Source organism: Echinops telfairi, unplaced genomic scaffold (genome assembly GCF_000313985.2).
Source record: "Echinops telfairi isolate 266 unplaced genomic scaffold, ASM31398v2 ScPeMD7_7468;HRSCAF=8506_0, whole genome shotgun sequence".
In the NCBI taxonomy this organism is placed as follows: Eukaryota; Metazoa; Chordata; class Mammalia; order Afrosoricida; family Tenrecidae; genus Echinops; species Echinops telfairi.
The window spans coordinates 48,429,802-48,440,575 of NW_022111369.1; positions in this window are offsets into that span (position 1 = coordinate 48,429,802).

A 10,774-nucleotide genomic window follows, 5' to 3' on the forward strand; every position below is an offset into this window, starting at 1 on the left:
GCTCACCTTCCCAACATGATTGCTGAAGACAAAGTGGGTGCATAAGCAAATGTGGCAAAGAAAGCTGATGGTGCCCGGCTATCTAAAGATATAGTGTCTGGGGTCTTAAAGGCTTGAAGATAAACAAGTGGCCATCTAGCTTAGAAGCAACAAAGCCCACATAAAAGAAGCACACCAGCCTGTGTGATCATGAGGTGCTGATGGGATCAGGTGGCAGGCATCTAAGACCCAGAACAAAATCATACCCAATGTGAATGGGTGGTGGCGGGGGAGGGCCCGGCATGGAGTGGAGACCTAATGCCCATCTGTAGACAATTGGAGATCCCCTCACAGAAGGGTTACCAGGAAGAGATGAGCCAGTCAGGGTGCAGTATAACACTGATGAAACACACAACTTTCCTCTAGTTCTTTGGTGCTTCCTTTCCCCCACTATCCTGACCTTACAAGTTGGATTAGTCCAGAACACACATACTGCTACAGATAAGAGGCCACAAAAAGAGAATCCAGGATAGATTAAACCCCTCAGGGCCAACAAGGAGATACCAGGAGTATTAGGGGAGGGTGGGGTGAGAAAGGGGGAATCGATCACAAGCATCAACCTAGAATCCCCTCCCAAGAGGGCTCATAATGGAAAAGTGAGTGGGTGACGATGGAAGACAGTATAAGATGAAAATAATAATCTATAACTTATGAAGGGTTTGTGAGGGAGGGCAGGTAGGGAAAGGATGGGGAAGAAATGGGGAGCTGATAGGGGCTCAAGTGGGAGGAGAATGTTTTGAAAATGATGATGGCGGCATATGTGCAAATGTGCTTGACACACTCGATGAATGTATGAATTGTGATAAGAGATGTAGGAACCCCCAATAAAGTAAGAAAAAAAATGGAACTGCTGTGAAAAAAAAGAAAGTGGATCAGACTTTAGTGTAAAATTTTATGAAGAGCTGGGGAGAGGGATTAAAAATCCCCTATCTGAAAGAGCCCCTTAGAGAGGATGAAAGGAAAATATTTACTAGAGGAAAATATTTGAAAACTTCATCTTATACAGCACAAAGAATTGTTAAAACATAACAACAAATTGAAATTTTCAAATAAAAGCAGACAAGAGACAAAGAGATATCATTAAAGAGGACATAGATGGATGGAAAATAAGTATAAAGAAATTAAATAAAAAGTAATTAACTATCAAGCCACAGAAACATAGAAGAAAGACACACTGGCAATGGGTAGTTAAGCAAACAAACAACAACAAAAAAACCCCCAGAAAGCTACATAGTGTATGACCCTAGCTCTATGGCATTCTCGAAAAGGCAAAATTATAGAGACATTAAAAATATCAGTAGTTTCCAAGGAGTCAAAGGAAAGGAGCAGTCATGACCAGCTGAGCACAGGGCATTTTTAGGACAGTGAAAGTCTTCTGTATGCTACTCCAAGGGTGGATGTTAATACTATATATTTATCAAAATCCCTATTACACCCAGTGGATCCCAGCTAACCAAATATTTTATTTAATAATTATATATCAATATTGATTTATCAATTGATACAATGTGTCACAGGAATGAAACATAAGGGAACTGTGAAGGGAGTAGGGAAGATTATGAGAACTCTGTACATCTGCATAATTTTTCTGTAAATCTAAAACTGCTTTAAAAAATAAAGTCTGTTTTTAAAGAATGTTAAACAGCACCATTCCTTAGATAAATGCAAATCAAGTTATCACTAAGCCAATTGAAATGTCTAAAATTTATAAAAAAGAATATTACATTATCAAATGTAATCAAAGATGCAGCAAACCGAACCTCTAAAACAATTTGGCAGTTTCTTAAATAATTAAATATGCAACATCCATCCCACCCAGCAATTTTAGTCCTAGAATTCTCTTGCAGAAAAGTGAAAATGCATTACACACATGCGTATAGGAAATAAAAAATAAATAAATAAATATTCTCATGAATGCATCTAGCAGTTTTATTTACAACAATTAAAAATAATAAAATTTATATTCCCTTTGTTGAGCAAACAGTTTCTGGCACTGAATACTACTCAGTAATGAAAAGAATGAATGACTATGAATATGCTCAGCAGCCTGGAACATTTTCCAGGGATATGCTTAAGTGAAAAACACAAGCCCCAAGATAATTTAGGGTATGCTTTCATTTACATGACATTCCTGAAATTAAAAGGAGAACGAATTATTAGTAGCCAGGGCTTAAGGAAGAATTTCAGACTGAACATAAGTGGGTAAGGCTATAAAATCAAAACAGGAGGAATCCTTGGGGTGTTAGAAATCCCCTAAATCTTGACGATATCAGTGTTAATACCTTTGTCATAATATTGAACTACAGCTTTGCAAGAAATTACAGTTAAGGAAAGTGGGTTCAGAGCATTTGGAATATCTTTGTAGAGAGATCTTAGAATTGCATGTGAATCTATATTTCAGAATTGAAAGCTTAATTAAGCAATAGGAGTTAAGGGTGTGTGAAAGGAACTTATGATAATGAATGGCAGGGGATCACTTGTGGCCCAAAAGGGAAGGGGAACCTGGCAGATGTGATGAATCAAGAGGGTTTTGTGAGTTGTTGTTTTCATTTTTACTGAAATAGTATTGACATACATTAAAATGGACCTTTTTAGCTTATAGTTACTGGTGTTTCAACAAACCTATACAGTCATAGAACCAGTGCTAGTTGTGATCTAGAACAGTTTCACTGCTTCCAAACATCCCTCCATGGACCATTTGGCTGCTAACTCCTCTTCATCTCCTCTAGTTGCTGGAAAAAAATCTGTTTTTCCAAGCCTCGAGTTTTGATTTCCAATGTTGCCATCTAGTTTGCTACTGTAGTGTGTGGTTTTTTGAGTCTCATTTCTTTTACTCAGCATAATGCAATTGAAAACGACTGACGTTTCTGCTGTATCAATACCCATTACCAATGGGTCAGTTCTAACAGTGACTTTAAAGGACACTGTAGAATGCCTCTTTTGGGTTTCCAAGACCTTAAATCTTTAGGGGAGCAGAATGACGCTGGCGAGTTTAACCGCCGATCTGGTGACTAGCAGCTCAGCTGTAACCCAGCACACTGCTGTATCACGACTCTGTCCAGATTTCAATAGTTCTGTTGGAGCATATGGTACAACTCAATAGTTGAATAATAGTAAGAAAAGTTGTGCAAGACCACCACAATTTTAGAAATTTTTCTTCTTTCTTATAGTCATTATTGTTAGCACTTATTTTCCCCCTACCTCCACTGCCATGTCCCTAGGTAATTATTGATCCAGTGACTGTATCTATATGTTTACCTGTCCTGAATTTCCTAAACAAAAAACATATAAAACAAAACCAAAATGACAAAATTAAACAGAGAAAAACTTCAATCTGAAAAAAAGATAAAATATTAAAAATGAACAAATTTAAAATGCGTCAAAACGGAGTTCAAAGGATAAGGTGCTACATTTTAACCTAACTACATGTGCCATAATCCACTTTATTTGACAGCAAGGCTATTTCCGTCCTTGGACTAGGGTCAGAGGGGATTCACCGGAGACTTAATCTGTGTGCAACCATGCAAAGGGATTTTGGGCTTCCACTGTCATCTATAGTCTTCTGCAAACCAGGTATTCAGAATTTAAGCTCTGCTACTGTTCCCTCCTCCCAATTTGGATTTTATTATTTCCAATCCTTGGATCACACAGGCTATTGCACTTCTGTGTGGACACAGTTGATGCCTCACGAAGATGACCATCTAAGTATGTTTTGTTGTTGAGTAGTATTTCACTTATGGATGTGCCACAGATTGTTTATCCTTTTCCATCTGAAGGGTGTTTATTTTGCTTTGTTTTCCTTTTCAAATTTGAGGCAATTATTACTAATTTCACTATAACATTCATGTATAAACAGGTCCTAATTCATTTGGGGAAAAATATAAGTGTGAGAATGCTAGATCTTATGGAAAGTGTATGTCACTATAGAAGCATCCAAAATGTTTCAGAAATGAGCTGCATAATGTGTGACTGTATCAATGTATAACATATGAATTGAGATTCCAATTTTATATGTCACATACATATGCATCCCATTGTTGCAGTAATCATTTTTAAAATGATTTACAGGTTTTAATAGAGTTGAAGATCTACTAGATCTACTAGATATAAAGTAAGCAAACTTGGCAGAAAAAGTATTTACTGAAATTAACCACACAGAAAACATAAAATAGTAAAGTCATGTAAGGAAAACGGCCCAGATACTGTGAAGTCATGCTGAGCTTTCGGTGCTGTATTGGCATCACCAAGAATAATAGACGTGCTGACGATTTTGGGCCAAGTTTCAAAATCAATTCAATTCAATTATATGGAATGAAAAAGGCCAACCTCAAAGTATTACATACTATATACTTTCATTAGAGAGCATTCTTGAAATGAGAAAATGATAGAGTTGGAAAACAGAGTAGTGGTTTCTAGATGTTAGGGTGCTTGAAGAGACGGAAGGCGGCCATTGCTCTAGAAGGATCTTTGGGATGAAACTGTTCGGTATCCTAATTATGGTGATCAATTAAATCTACGCATGGGGAAAAACTGCCTAAAACTACACATACACAAACACATGAAAGCATATCAAGATAGGGAAATCCGAATAAGCTAGGTGGATTGAATCAATGTCATTTTCCTGGCCATGACACAGTACTTTGTTTATGTGAGATTTAGTTATCATTGGAGGAAACTGGGTACATAAAGCATCTCTGTACTATTTCTCTTAGTTGAAAAGGGAAGAGTTTCCTAATTTTTTTTGTTGAGACCATACATAGTAAAAACATACATTCTACATTTACAATTTAGTGATACTGACTACATTCATGCAGCAGTACAACCATTTACCCTCTCTCTCATTAACAAACTCATCACTCCATATAGTCTCTACCTAATCTTTCAAGTGTGAATTGTAAATTTGATCCCACATAGACTTATATTAAAATAACAATGCTCAGGCACACAGGCTAACTTTAAGGCAATTTCAGGGTATATTTTTGTGTGAAGGAAATTTTAATATCATTCCAGGTAACTGAGTATACTTCTTTGACACAACACACAAACTTGACAAATAGTAGTTTCACCACTACTGTTTTTATACTATTACATTAAAATTGGACTCTTTCAATTATAGTGGATTTTTTTAGCAACAACACTTGGAAGATATTGGTTCACCAAGTAATTCATTACACCTTACGTCTAAATGTTGGCACATGGCATTATTCAAAAAGTTCACGTGTTAATATTAACATCTATATCAACTGATGAGAAACAGGAAAGTGTTCTCCATAATCCTAATTCCCACATAGTAACTTACATTTTGTCATGGCAATGAACACTGACGGTTATTGATTTGAAGTAACAGGCAGTTTGAAAAATGTCTGCCAACTGACTATGTTTAAATAGCCACCACCTGTCTGCTACTCATTCTTTTAACAAAAAAGGTCTGTGAATAAAATGGATAGGCCAACCGACAGAAAAGTCTCACAAGTGTATTTTGTAATCAAACCATCATATTTGGATCTGCAGCAAAGCACATTAAACATCGCTCCCAATTTGTCACATAGGCTACTAAAATGATGTGTACTCTAGGATCAAGACTCAATAAAATTAATGATTTTTACCTCTTTGATTACATTCTTAAGATTCCAAGTATGTATTATGATTTTGTTGATAACCTAATCAATTTGTAATTTTAATAGTGCTTAATTTCCAGAAATTTATTTAGCTTTCCTTATTCTGTTTGTTACTGACTTGTACCTTCATCCTATTATGGTCAGATTGGACGCTTTCAGGTTCAATCTTTTTAAACTTACTGAGATGTATTTTGTATCTGAAAATACTCTGCACCAAACATATGCAATGAAGTAGCACTGTACTATGCTATTGTTGAGTGTTATGCTCTATGTCTGTTAAGTCCAAATGATTAATATTTTGCAGGCCTTATGCTTTTATTTTTCTTACTCCCTTTTAAAATGGTTCCACCTGACATCAAAAGGTGGTGCATATAATGTCCTTCTCTGTCTCATAATAAAGTGTCACTCAAAACTCATTGTCATATGTTAACATTGCCACTCCTGTCCACATTGTATTACCGTTTACTTGTTATGTCAAATATCTCCACCCCCACTTTAATCTATTTATGCACCTGTGCTTAAGGTGAGCCTTTGTCATATAGAACCAATCTACCACTGCTTCTTGACATATTTAATATGTATATCCATTTATATTTAATCCACTTATGTTTATATTATATCTATTTAATATTTAATCTATAGTCACTGCAATTAATATTGATAAATAGAGAAGAATTTCCTTCAAACATATTATTAAACATTCCCGCCCCCTCTCTCCTGGTGAGACTGATGGCTTCTTTGTTCTCTATCTTCAAAGCTGAGTACTTTTTAGAAATATATTTTCTTTGTTATTATTATTATTTGGGGGGATAATTGTTATTACCAAATCAATTATATTCCAATTAACACCTGAACATTCTCTCCATTTTATTTTTATGTTATTGTGCATTACAGTTGGGTAGCTCAGATCCCGCATCTCATTGTAAATTTACTGCATTATATGTATTCAGGTGGTTGTTCAGTATCACTACTTTGGATTGTTGGGCTGGGATCATGTTTCATTCTAGAGAGTGCCCTTTGATATTTCTTGCAGAGCTTTGGTGGTTATAAATCCCCCAGAAAAATCCTATTTTCACCCTCACTTTCGAAAGATAATTTTGCTGGGTAAATTATTTCTGGTTGATAGTTATTTTCTTTCAAGGCTTTGTATATGTCACCCATTGCCTTTTTGCCTGCATAGCTTCTGATGAGAAATCAGCCCTTAGTATTATTTCTTATATCTACATGCTGCATGTGAATCTACAAATATTTCAACATTTAAAAAGAGGATGAGAACACGATTGTTTGGTTCCTGTCCTCTTTGCTTCTCTAATTCCTGGTGTAGAGAAAATTCCACACACTTTCAAAAGATGCAGTTTGGATGATAACCTTGTGAGAATTTTAGTGATAGTATTTATGCAAGTTACCCCATCTGCAACAAAACTTGTAACACGTGAGTCTATGTGCAACTTTTATTACAAACCAGTAGCTGCAGTTAAGAAAGAAAAACAAGATATTGCAGTAAGCTCTTCGAGCTTCCCCATTGCCACAAGGAAGAGCTCAGGAATACCTCCACACACCATCTTTCTTTACCTGTGCTGACATCCACCATTCCTTCCATACCACTCTACATCTAGGCTGGGTTCAACAATTTGGTGTTACACAGAACTCACACACAATTAAGAGGGTTGACTAGAGAAGTCACTAGGTTAATCCAAGTCAATCAATCATGCAAACAATAGTAACACAGTCATTGGTCTCCTAGCCAGCAGCCAAGTCTCTGTCTGGTTCTCAGTCTCTCATGCAAGTGGTAGCAAAATCTCACTCAAGTCCTTAGTCTCTCAGTTACATGGCCCCTTGACGTTGGCCTCCCTGAGACAAGAAGACAGCCTACTTGTCGCTCTGTAGATCTCTGGACCACAGTTGGATAACCTTGGGCCAGATGAGGACAAGGTACCCCAATGTAACAGTAGTACTCCTCTGAGTTTGGACAAAAGTCTCTGATATGTCTGGTTTGGGGTGGCCTCCACCACCCCAGACAGAGTCCTTGAACATGTTCTTCCAAGGGCCTCAGGGATTCTGTCTTCTGTTCAAAGATTGACCATCCTTGAAAAACCAGATAACTGCTATCCTAAAATTATGAAATTAGTGGTAATTAGACTTTGGTTTGTATCTCTTGTTTTGAGGATGTCTAATAAATGATGTCTCAAGACTACCATATAGTTACCAATTTAATGCTTCCTTGCTTTCTTATGACACATATTAATCTAATAAGCATAGTTTTGCCTTTGTGAATGAATGTTATTGAATGTTTTGACCTACCCCCCGCCATTTTTTATGTAAATACTATCCATTCACTTAAGAGTGTAATCTATATAAGTAAAAAATCATGTATTTTGGCCTGAAAAGCTAGCCTATACCTATATAATTGCCTTTTCTCAACAGTATTTTAAATCCTGTACCATTGGCTAAGTTAATGACACTATCAATAGAACTACCAGATGTCCCAGGGGAATTATTTATAATATTCTCTATCATAAAATGATAATAGTGTCTCTAAACAAATCTAAGACACATGTAAGTCATAAATTTATGAATGGATGTGGCACTCACATGCAATTCTAGTCCAATTTAAGAACAATTAGTTTTTATACCATTGCCCTACTCACTACTCACCCTTAGGAAGATACCACTGAAGATATGGGTGCTATAATCAAGTGTGGTGAAGAAACTGGCGATCAGAAAGCAGTGTCTTAGGTCTTAAAGGCTTGTCTTACAACATGCCTCCAACTAAGTGAGGCATCAACTAAGTGCCCATGGAAGAAGCACACCTGCCGTTGTGATCAAAGGATTGCAAATAATAAAATCCAAATCCACAGGAGGGAACAGTATCAGAGCTTACATTCAGAACAACTAATTGCAGAAGCTTAAGGATGACAGCCCAAGCCCAAAATCTATTTGTAGTGTCCCCACATGTATTATGCCTTTGCGGATCTCCTCTGATTAGAGTCCAGGGATTTGAGGATCATGTCTATGAGATAGAGAGAGTTGTAAAGTGAATAATGGTGCTTATAGTGAGGTTAAAATGTAACACCTTATCAGTTGATCTCCATTTTGACCCATTTTATAGTTGTTTCAGTTTTGAATAGTTTCTGCTTGGTTTTCTATTGAAAGTTACAAGAAGAAGATGGCTTGTCCGTATAGGCAGGGAGGTGGTTATGAAAACCATGGGATTCCCTCTATTTGTGTTACACACATCCTGTTGGCATGATTGGTGGGAGTTACAGAGATTTGGGCAGAATAGACTTATTGAGAAATTTCATGCCACCACAAATATTGCGTTCTAATGATGGATAATACAGTCTAATATTGAAGAACTCCAAGAAACTAAAGCATGATAAGTTATGATAGCTCGTGCCATATATTGTGAAATAAACATTGAGCTGTAATACACTAATTGTAATTTACAATCAATCATGGACTAGTCTAACTTATATGCCTTTTAAATGTTGCATTTAAAAATATTTCTATCAAAAGAAAGAACAAATATTAGACCCACAACACATATACATAAAGTATAATTGACTTTATAGAGATCGCAAAGTAAGTCTAATTTATACTCTTTCTATCTGAGCAAAATATCTGCTGAAGGAAATCTAATTTTTTACAAGAAGATGACACTTAATAGAACCTCCTAAAGAACTAAAGTGCATGAAATAACTAACGCAGGGAAATACAATAAAACCAAAATTAAAATCGATTTAAAGCATGTTTTAAAAATCAGGCACATCTTGGTTAAGAGCTTCAATAATTTAAGAAAAAACTCTTATCTGTGGGAGTTTAAGAAAAAACTCATCTGTGGAATGAACTCTTTCAAGCGAGTGTTGTCAAGTTGTGCTTGTCAAGATTGTAGCAATTCCAGGTTCAGTGTTAAAGACTGACAAACTGAATATACTTTAATTGATGCTGGTTAATAATCAGTCCCCTAGGAAAAGTGCTTTATTGCCAGTCCTCATGACTAAATCATGGTGAGATATAAATGTTTCTGTTCTTCTCTTTGGGTGGTCATTTGCAAAGAGATAAACAAAATATCTCCATTTTATATGTCTTATACATTGAATATGAGTTATTGAATATACCTTCACTTTATATTTAATTTTACCTTTTATTACATTTATCAGTTATTTTTTCATGTACTTTTTTCACCACAGCCCCTGGACAGGTGTTAGAGACAAGTTTAAGGATTCTTATAATGGTTTTTGCCAGCCAGCTAACAAAAAACACATGTTTAGTTTACGTGCATGAGTTACATTTGTAAAAACCTAGAAAGGAACTCAGGGGAGAAGGATTTAAAGGAGACTGACTATGAGGATGAATATAGACGTGAGCAATGGAGCTCAGAGACATACAAAAGACTTTATGCCAAGTCTTCGATCCCAGAGACCTGGCAGAGCTCTTATTTGCTACGTGAGAAGAGAAGCTCATTTTAAGCACTTTATACATTTACATTTTAGGAAGTGAAATCCTTACAATTAGCACTTTCATTGCTCAAGATTTAAATGGAAAATATTTCATTTTTCTTGCAAATGTTTATTCTTAAAAGTTGCAAGAGTATCTTATATGCCTTTTGAAAATTTTGTTATAGCTTACTGAAAACACATACACATACTACCACTTCTTTCACCCTTTATGGTCATCCCCTTGAACAACTGTCTGAGTATGACAAGGATTGCTTCAATATCTCAATATCTCTCATTCTCTGACAGCCATACGTGTGTTTATTTAGATTTCATTTCATGCTTTGGCTATATTAGGTTCTATTTGTATTTAAAACAATCAAGTAACTTTCAAGTAACCAACCTCTTCTGAAACTCCAAAGGCATTTCTGATTCCTGTAAGAAAGAGGTGAAAAGGTACAGAGGTGTCTCAGGCTTGTCTCCTTGCAAAATGAAGATACTCATCCCTACAATTTTCATGACTTCTCTGAGAGTTCTTATTTTCCATCCAAGTAGAGGATCTCATTTAAAGTGTTTAAAATTAAACTTACCCAAGAAAAATCCCAATATTTTGCTTAGACTTTAATTTTTACCCCTGCATTCTTGGCATTAAAAAAAAATATTCAAAACTGAATGCCACCA